Raw genomic sequence first — 10,211 nt, forward strand, 5'->3', positions numbered from 1 at the left:
CTAGTGCCTGGAGAGTCGCTCGGGACTGGGTGGCTGCCACCAGTCTAGGAATGGGGGTTGTGGTTCGCCGGGACACGAGGACCGCAGCTCAGACTAGACGGCGGGGACGCGAGTGAGGGAGGCAGGGAGCGTCCCCACGGGTATCCTGGGGCCCCGGAGGTCGGCGTCCCTGGCACGGGGACGGCTCTGCCCGGCACGGCGGCTGGACCTTCTCGCGGTCTCCGCGTGCCTCCCTCCCCCTGCCTCCTTCGTGAAAACAGCCGGCGCGCGGACTTCCGCCGCCCAGTGCGGGGAGACCTAAACTCCAGCCTTCTACTTTGCGCAGGGTGAGGTCGGGCTGCAGGCCCGGGATGTGGGCGGCGGAAATCGGCCGGGCAGGACCGGACTCACGGTCAAGAGGCTGCAGGCTGCGCCCGAGCGCTGCGCCAGAGGGTGGGGCGGGGTAGGCCTGGCTGCGAGCGCGCACACGCGGGCGCCCGAGTGGGCGCTGAGCCCTGAGCACCTGCGGCCGCGCTCTCGGGCACCCCCGTCCAGTCCTCGCGACCCCCGTCTGGCCTGAGACCGCGTGCCTCAGTCGCCCAGGGTCCCCTTGTCCAGATGCGACAGGGCGCTCGGCACTCGGCGTATTTCGGAGGCCTGGGGCGCGGCTTGACCTCCGGGCACCTCCGACCCTGCGCGGAAAGCGCTGGGCACCTTTGAGTGCCCTGGAGAAGGCGCGGCTCTGCATGGAGCCTCGCCGCCTGCCCCTGGCGCTTGTCACTGAAAAATCGGTTTTTGCTACCGGGCTGTTTGACTTTAGGAAGCCTTTACCTCCTTAGGTTCTGCCCTGTAGCCAGGCCACAAAGACGGGGTCCCTTCCTCCCCGGTGAAATCCCCAATGGGATTTCCTGCTGCCCGCCGGGAGGATAAGAGGATCCCGCACCTGGCTCCAAGGCCGATGTCTCCCGCCCCCGCCCCTCCCACCGGCAGAACTGTCTCTCCTGTCCTTCAGCCTGCCTCCCCACGGCCTTTGACATTCAGTGTGGCTGCCCGCCCTAACCGCCTGATGCATGAAATGTGAGCACAGGAAGTCTGTGTGGCTTCTGGGCCAACAGGAGCCCCCATCCCTTGGGGACTACAATGAATGGAATTACTGCCCATTCACCTAGGACATGCACCCGCCTGGACATGCACCGCCTAAGACATGCACCCGCCTGGACATGCACCGCCTAAGACATGCACCCACCTGGACATGCACCGCCTAAGACATGCACCCGCCTGGACATGCACCCGCTTAGGACACATGGCACGCATTTAACTACTGAGATTTAGAGGGTAGTTTTATGGCAGTACAACTTAGGTTACCTGACCCACCAGCCACCGCAGGTCTCCCTGCCTGGTTAGTACAGACGCATTGGTCTCTAACTAAACTTCCAGTGCACAAAGCCCAGTTCCTAGCCGCTGCAGCCGCAAAGCTCTGTCCTCTGCTCTCCCTCAAAGTTGCCATTCTCCAACAGGCACACAGAGGCAGCGGGTTCAGCACCTGCCTCCAGAGGAAGCCCTCGGTGCCCATCCCGGCAGGAGTGGTGAAGGAGCGTTTGGAAGGAGGGGCACCGAGGCAGGGCAGTGCCTGGAACCCTGTGCACCCGGCGCACACATCAGACTCCCCAGGGCTCCTCCCAAAACACACAGCCTCTGAACATACATCCTCTCCTCCTCTCCCTCTGACCCCCAAAGTGGCAGAAAAGGAATAAAAGGTATGACGTCCCCACCACCACCAAACAGGGAACAGGAGAAAGCAAAGCATGTTAATGGACTTCAGACAGCGGGTAGAAAGGTGACTCTGAAGTTAGAGAGGCTGAGGACCTGCAGCTAACCAGGACCCCAAAAGGCAGGAGAATGTGAATACAGCCAGAGCCCAGGACGCCTCCCCACCCCGGGCAGCTAGGGATGGACAGTCCTCTGGACTGAGGGTCCAAAGGGGCTCTTGACCCAGGGACACCAAACCCTGCAGAAGACAAGAGTGCAGGGGGTGCAGAGGGGGTTCATGGGGACATCTGCACACTTAACTAGGAGACCCTCCCACCCCAACCCTGCTATGAGTCTCAAACACCAAGCCAGGCTCCTGTCCCTCAGTCAGGAAACAGGATCTGTAGGGAAACAGAAGTTCCCAAAAGAATGCTGGGTCCTAAGATTTAGCCAGTGCAGATCAGCCCTGCAGGGGCTGTGGGCTCAGGGTCCAGAAAAGCACAAGACTGAGCGTTACGAGGTACACAGTGCAGGCACGAGACAGGAGGAGTCAGGAGTTGCTGCACCCAAGAACATGCCAACCCCTGGTGCCTCATGGGAGGTAGCTCTGAAGTTCTAGGGGGACCCTGGGAGGAACAGAGGCTGGGACAGAGCCAGCTGTGGATGGAAAGGGGCAGTGAGGCCAGTAGAGAATTCTGAGCTCCCGTGTGCCCATGCTGCCCGCGAACATCAACTTCATTAGGGCAGCGACCGTTCTGCCCCTTTCAGTGACAGAAGACCGAGTAACAATGTGACAGATAAATGCATTCAGTGCACTGACATCTAGCATGCAGGAGCACACAGGACGGCACGTGGCTGGGCAGCACGTGCATGATCGTGGGACTACTTTAGCTTGGGTGGTCTGGCACGAGTCTCTGAGCAGGTGACCTTGATGCTGAGGCCAGAGCATGAACAAGTAGCCCAAGGGAGGCCAGGAGTCTGGGTTCCCGCAGCAGGAGCTGGCCCTAAGATAGAAACAGGCTCGTGCGGGAGGACACGCCCTAAGGTAGAAACAGGCTCATGCGGGAGGACAGGAGGGTCCTGAAGGACAGCAAGTGTGTGGTCGCGGCATGTGCCAAAGGGCTGGGGGTGGTTTGGGGGACAAGGTGCAGTCCCTGACACCAGGTTTCATGTGCATCTGTCTATAATACATCCATAAAGCCACGCCTCCTGAGGGACATGCCTTGGACACGGGTCCTCCATTGCCACATAACTGGCACACAGCTCGGTCACACCGAAATGTATGCTTCATCTTCTGTCATCATTCTGAAATTAACACGTGGCTCTGCCCACGCCTTTGTTAAGAGTCCTTTTATTAAAACTCCTCAGATCACACAATTCCTATATGCTGTTTCCTGCTGGAAAAAAACACATCTCAGAACTGACCCCTAAAACAGGAAATGGGCTCCCATGGGACTTCGATGCTGGTGTCCACCTATGCGGAGAATCCACGGACAGCCTCCCTCCCGGGACATGGAAGACAGATGGTTCCAGCCGTGGGGCCCTCAGATTCAGCCCTGAAGGGACGTGGGACTGAGGATTCCTGGAAGGCCAGGGCCTTGGAGCTCACGTGCGGGGACACTGGTTGCTATGGTGACAGTATTGATTCTAAAGGTCATGTGGCCACCCGGTGACTCAGGAAGGAGCACAGCGATGGAGAATATGCAGGACACGCTGCAGCCGCTAGGAAGGAGCCCTCGCCCCCACTGCAGTGCGCCGGGGCCAAGCACGAGTTCACTGCTCAGCTCTCCTTAAGGACCCACCGCCCCAGCCCCTGCCACCACCATCATCACGTCGCCTTTTCATCTGTCTGCTCCGCCCTTTCCTTCCTCTCTAAGGACACTTGTCATTGGACTTAGGGCCCACCTGACTTCAGGATGATATCATCTTAAGATCCTTAACTTAGTTACATCTGCAAAGATCCTCTTTCCAGAAAAGGTCACATTCACAGGGCCTGCACAGACATGTATTTTGGTGGCAAAGGGCCACCATTTAACCCACCACATCCATGGGCAGCATGGATTCACCACACCCTACAGCCCCAAAATCCCAATCATTACAGCAGCAACTCTAAGTCCAAAATCCCAGCTCCCGATTTTTTTTTTGAGACAGAGTCTCACTGTGTTGCCTAGGCTGGAGTGCAGTGGCACTATTATGGCTCACTGCAGCCTCAACCTCCCAGGCTCAAGTGATCCTCCCATCTCAGGCTCCTGAGTAGCTGGGACTATAGATCCATGACCCCATACCTGGCTAATTTTTTTGTACTTTTGGTAGAGACAAGGATTTCACGTTGTGGCCCAGGCTGATCTCAAACTCTTGGGCTCAAGCAATCCACGTCACTTAGCCTCCTAAAGTGCTGGGATTACAGGTGTGAGCCACTGCATCCAGCCTCTCATCTGAATATTTTCAGCTCAAAAGTCCCAAGACTCATTGTCTAAATCAGGCATGGGTGAGACCCCAGTTCAGTCCATTCTGGGCAAAATTCCTCTTTATCTGTGCAACTGTGAAACTGGAAAATATGCTTCCAAGGTACAGTGATGAGATAGGCATAAGATATATATTCCCATTTCAAAAGGGAGAAATAAGAAGGAATAAAGAGAGTCATCGGTCCCAAGTAAGTTCGAATCCAGCAGGGCAAGTTCCATGTAGTTTCAAGGCCTGGCAAGACTTCTTGGTGGCTCAGTGCTGCACTATGTAAACTAAAATTAAAACCATAATCCCCCAACCAATGGGACTGACCTGCTCTTGGCCAAGGAGACTCCAGAAAAACCTTAAAACTGAGTTCCAGGCCAGGCGCGGTGGCTCACGCCTGTAGCCCCAACACTTTGGGAGGCCGAGGTGGGCGGCTCACTTGAGGTCAGGAGTTCGAGAACAGCCTGGCCAACATGGCAAAACCCCACCTCTACTAAAAATACAAAACTTAGCCAGGTGTGGTGGCACACGCCTGTAATCCCAGCTACCCAGGAGGCTGACGCATGAGTATCACTTGAACCGGGGAGATGGAGATTGCAGTGAGCCGAGATCACACCACTACACTCCAGCCTGGGCAACAGAGCGAGACTCTGTCTCAAAAAAATAAATAAATAAAAATAAAAAAACCTGAGTTCCTGACTATGATGGTGGGATGGGAGGTCAGACAGGTCTCCTGACACCCCCCGGTTTAGACACAACCACCAACCAGCATTAATGTTAAGCTGGAGACCATAAGACAAACAGAATGGCTCTTTGTGGCAATAAGATACCAAATTATAAACAGAACATAAGGCCATGCCAGGTGAGGGTTAAGTCACACACCCTACCCTTACAGCAGCTAACAAGCACTGGCCTTGAGAAGAGCAACATTAAACACTGTAGCTGTTTACCATTCACACACAGGCAGCCTCTAAGGTTAAAAAGGACCCTGCCACACAAGCCACATGACAGACATTTGTCAAGCACCTGCTCCATGCCAGGCACTACAGTGGGCGTGGCTGACACAGTGAGCGGTCAGATGCAGCGTGCACCCCTCTCAGCGAGGGAGATGGGTACCCGGTGGATAGCAGGCTAAGAGGGGATGCACTGAGGGCTGTAAGAGCAGGAGTAGACGCGAGTCCCGACGGAGCATGAGGGATACCCCCTCAAGGCAGCCACAGCAGAACTGACACCTGACAGATGGGCAGACGTCAGCCAAGGGGGAGCAGGAGAGCAGCCCTCCAGGCAGAACATGGGTAGAGTCCAAGAGGTGAGCAGGAATGTGACGCTTTAGAAGAAAGGAATGAATGAAAGGCCAGGCTGATTAAGCTGGAGAGACTGAGGCAGGGAGTGGAAAGAGATGAGGCTAAGGAGATGACAAGGACCAGGTCAAGAGGCCTCATGAGCTCTGTGGAAGATGCTGGCTCTGGCTTCCTTAAAGGCTGCTGAAGTAGGGGTTGTTTAAGACCCATGCAGTGGGCCGGGCGCGGTGGCTCAAGCCTGTAATCCCAGCACTTTGGGAGGCCGAGACGGGTGGATCACAAGGTCAGGAGATCGAGACCATCCTGGCTAACCCGGTGAAACCCCGTCTCTACTAAAAAATACAAAAAAACTAGCCGGGCGAGGTGGCGGGCGCCTGTAGTCCCAGCTACTCGGGAGGCTGAGGCAGGAGAATGGCATGAACCCGGGAGGTGGAGCTTGCAGTGAGCGGAGATCCAGCCACTGCACTCCAGCCTGGGTGACAGAGCAAGACTCCGTCTCAAAAAAAAAAAAAGACAAAAAGACCCATGCAGTGAACTTTGGCCAATGGAAAACCGCCACTGGGAGGATAAGCCACCTCTCCTTCCTCTTTCCCACAAGAGTTCCCAGGCAGAGTCTCTCTCCTGCCCATGGGAAGGCATCCTACCTGGCCAAGCAGGGCACCAATAGAGCAGCAGCCTGAGTCAGCCGTCAGCCAGCAGTCAGCCCTCAGCCAGCACCCGGATGTGCCACCTTATGTGGGCCCCGCCCTTCTCTGCCCCTCTGCCCTTTTGTATCTACATGGAGGAGGGGCAAATCAATTTCATGTTGAAAGACAATTCATCGTTCATAGCAGAACTAATAACACTCCGCCTGATAGCATGTGCAGACGTAAAACTGCATAATTTACAAAGGGCAAAGAGATGATGACACTGCAGAGCTTGTCTGACATTCCCTGGAAGTGGTGTTTTACAGCTCAGGCTTGACTGTGACAGACTGAAGGTGGCTATCACAATCCACAGCAATGCCTTTAAAAAGTGGCCCAGATAACAAGCCAACAGAGGAGATACAATGTAAACTAAAATCACCAGGAGAAGATGAAAACAACACATGGGACACAAGGAAAATAAAGAGCAGAGTGGTAGAGTTAATCATTACAGTAAATGTAAATGGAGGACCCACTTCAATTAGGAGATAGAGACTATCAGCCTGGATACAAATGCAAGACTCTAATACATATACGCTGATTTTAAAAGCTGCATCTTAAATATAAAGATGAACTATAACCTAAACACTAAAAAAGAGTTTAAAAGTAAAAAGATGGAAAAAAGATATACCATGCAAATAGTAATCATAAGAAAGGTGATGTAGCTATATTTATATCAGATAAAGTAGACTCCAGAGATAAAAAGGAACATTTCAAATGATAAAAGGATCAATTCTTTAAGAATACCTGGCTGGGCGCGGTGGCGCAAGCCTGTAATCCCAGCACTTTGGGAGGCCGAGACGGGCGGATCACGAGGTCAGGAGATCGAGACCATCCTGGCTAACACGGTGAAACCCCGTCTCTACTAAAAAATACAAAAAACTAGCCGGGCGAGGTGGCGGGCGCCTGTAGTCCCAGCTACTCAGGAGGCTGAGGCAGGAGAATGGCGTAAACCGGAGAGGCGGAGCCTGCAGTGAGCTGAGATCTGGCCACCGCACTCCAGCCCGGGCGACAGAGCGAGACTCCATCTCAAAAAAAAAAAAAAGAATACCTAACATGCAGCCATAAAAAGGAATGAGGTTGGCCAGGCGCAGTGGCTCACACCTGTAATCCCAGCACCTTGGGAGGCCAAGGCAGGCGGATCACCTGAGGTCAGGAGTTCAAGACCAGCCTGACCAATATGGAGAAACCCCATCTCTACTAAAAATACAAAATTAGCCAGGCACGGTGGTGCATGCCTATAATCCCAGATACTTGGGAGGCTGAGGCAGGAGAATAACTTGAACCCAAGAGGCGTAAGTTGCAGTGAGCCGAGATCGCGCCATTGTATTCCAGCCTGGGCAATAAGAGCGAAACTCCACCTCAAAAAAAAAAAAAAAAGAATAAGTTCTTGTCCTTTGCAGGGACCTTTGCAGGGACATGGATACAGCTGGAAACCATCATGCTCAGCAAACTAACACAAGAACAGAAAACCAAACACCACATGTTCTCACTCGTAAGTGGAAGCTGAACAATGAGAGCACATGGACACAGGGAGGGGAACATCTCACACCAAGGCCTGCCGGGCGGTGGGGGGCAAGGGGACGGAGAGCATTAGGACAAATACCTAATGCATGTGGTGCTTAAAACCTAGATAATGGGTTGATAGGTGCAGTAAACCAGCATGGCACATGTATACCTATGTAGCAAACCTGCACGTTCTGCACATGTATCCCAGAACTTAAAGTAAAATAAATAGATAGCACAAAAAACAATACCTAACAATCCCAATGTGTATGTGCCTAATAAGAAAACTTCAAACTATATAAAGCAAAATTTGACAACCAGAGAGAAAAACAGACAAACCCACAGTCATAGTAGCAGAGTTTAACCCTTGCATCTCAGGAATTGTTAGAACAAGTACACACATACACAATGACTAAGGATATAGAAGTCTGGGCAACACTTTTAAGCAACTTGGCCTAATCGACACTATAGAACACAATAACCAATAACTGTATATTACACATCATTTTTAAATGTGCAAGAAATATTAAATAGGATAAGTCACATCCTGAAACAAAAGGAAAATTTTCAATAAATCTCAAAGGATTGAAATAATACATAACGTGTTGTCTGAACACAATGAAATTAAGCATCAATTATAAAAGATAGTCCAACATTTGGAAATTAAACAATAACACATTATCAAATAATGAATCACCGAGAAATTAAAAAATATTTAAATGGAATGATTATAAAAACCAAACTAATAAAATGTGTGAGATGCAGCTAGTTTTAAATGCCTATATGAGAAAAATGACGGATGTTAAAAAATAAGTTCTGTCTTAAGAAGCTAAAAAAACCATTCCACAATGTATACATATTCTGAAGCATCTTGTTGCATGCCATAAGTATATATCATTTTTATTTGTCAATTAAAAAGAAAATAAATTGTAAAAAATAAATTACATACCTTAAAAATCACTATTATAAGCCAATGTAGCAGAGATGGGAAGTTATGTTCATGGGAGAAGAGAGTAAAGATGAGCTCTAAAAAGTTAAAAAAAATAAGGCCAGGCACAGTGACTCACACTTGTCACCCGAGCACTTTGGGAGGCTGAGGTGGGAGGATTGCTTGAGCCCAGAAGTCTAAGACCAGCCTAGGCAACATAGTGAGACCCAACCTCTACAAAAAATAAGGATAAAAAAATTTAGCCAGGCGTGGTGGCATGCACCTGTAGTCCCAGCTACTCGGGAGGCTGAGGTGGGAGGATCCCTTGAGACTGGGAGGTTGAGGCTGCAGTGAACCATGATCGGACCACTGCACTCCAGCTTGGGCAACAGAGATCCTGTCTAAAAGATCAGGAAACTCAACAAAGCAAACCACTGATCCTCTAAAAAGTCATTAAAATGTATAATGCCCTGGGATTACAGAATAAGGAGAAAGAGGAATGAGAATATGAGAAAGGAAGAAGAGGGGATCTCTACAGAGCCTAAAGATACTTAAAAGAGGCCGGGCGCGGGGGCTCACGCCTGTAATCCTAGCATTTGGGAGGCAAAGGCTGGTGGATCACGAGGTCGAGAGACTGACACCATCCTGGCCAACATAATGAAACCCCGTCTCTAAAACTACAAAAATTAGGAGAATCACTCGAACCTGGGCTGGGAGGCAGAGGTTGCAGTGAGCCGAGATCGCGCCACTGCACTCCAGCCTGGCAACAGAGTGAGACTGTGTCTCAAAAAAAAAAAAAAAGATACTTAAAAGATTAAGATGTTGTGAAAATGTTGTACCAGTACGTTACATTTGTAACTCAAATTAAATGGAGAAACTATTTGAAAAATATAATTTATCTATAAAAGAAACTGAATTTGTAAAACTCCTTCCCAAAGAAAACTGAAGGTACTGAGACAACTGAAAATCTGTATGAGAACAATAAACCTAGACCCTTACATAAATAACTCAAACTGAATCAGAGGCCTCAATGTAGGAGCTAACACTATAAAATTTCTAGAAGAAAACACAGGGGAAAATCTCTATGACCTCTAGTTAGGCCAAGAGTTATTATTACATGCGACACCAAAAGTATGAACCAGGCATAAAATTCATTCATTGGTCTTCACTAAAGTTAAAAATTTTGGCGCTCAAAAATATACAATTAAGAAAACAGACAAGGGGAAAGATTGGAAATCGTATTTCTGGTGTAGGACTTATATCCAGAACATATAGGACTCTTGGCCCGGCAGATCGCTTGAACTCAGGAGTTCAAGACCAGCCTGGCAACACAGTGATAACTCTACACACATTTTTAAAAATTCGCATGGTGTGGTGGTATGTGCCTGTAGTTTGGGAGGCTGAGGTTAGAGGATCACCTGAGCCCAGGAGGTCAAGGCTACAGTGAGTCAGGATTGCACCACCACACTCCAGCCTGGATGACAGAGTGAGACACTGTCTAAAAAAATTTAAAAATGAGGCTAAGGCAGGCAGATGACAAGGTCAGGAGATCAAGACCATCCTGACCAACATGGTAAAATCCCGTCTCTGCTAAAAATACAAAAATTAGCTGGG

At 50.4% G+C, this 10,211-nt stretch overlaps 1 protein-coding gene across 1 annotated transcript in view; it reads right to left on the bottom strand.

The window, feature by feature from the left end:
• Positions 1–10,211, bottom strand: part of STK32C (serine/threonine kinase 32C) — a 125,990-nt gene that overhangs the window by 96,248 nt on the left and 19,531 nt on the right. The gene's annotated exons all lie outside the window — the stretch shown is intronic.

This window comes from Colobus angolensis, unplaced genomic scaffold (assembly GCF_000951035.1).
Source record: "Colobus angolensis palliatus isolate OR3802 unplaced genomic scaffold, Cang.pa_1.0 Scaffold204, whole genome shotgun sequence".
In the NCBI taxonomy this organism is placed as follows: Eukaryota; Metazoa; Chordata; class Mammalia; order Primates; family Cercopithecidae; genus Colobus; species Colobus angolensis.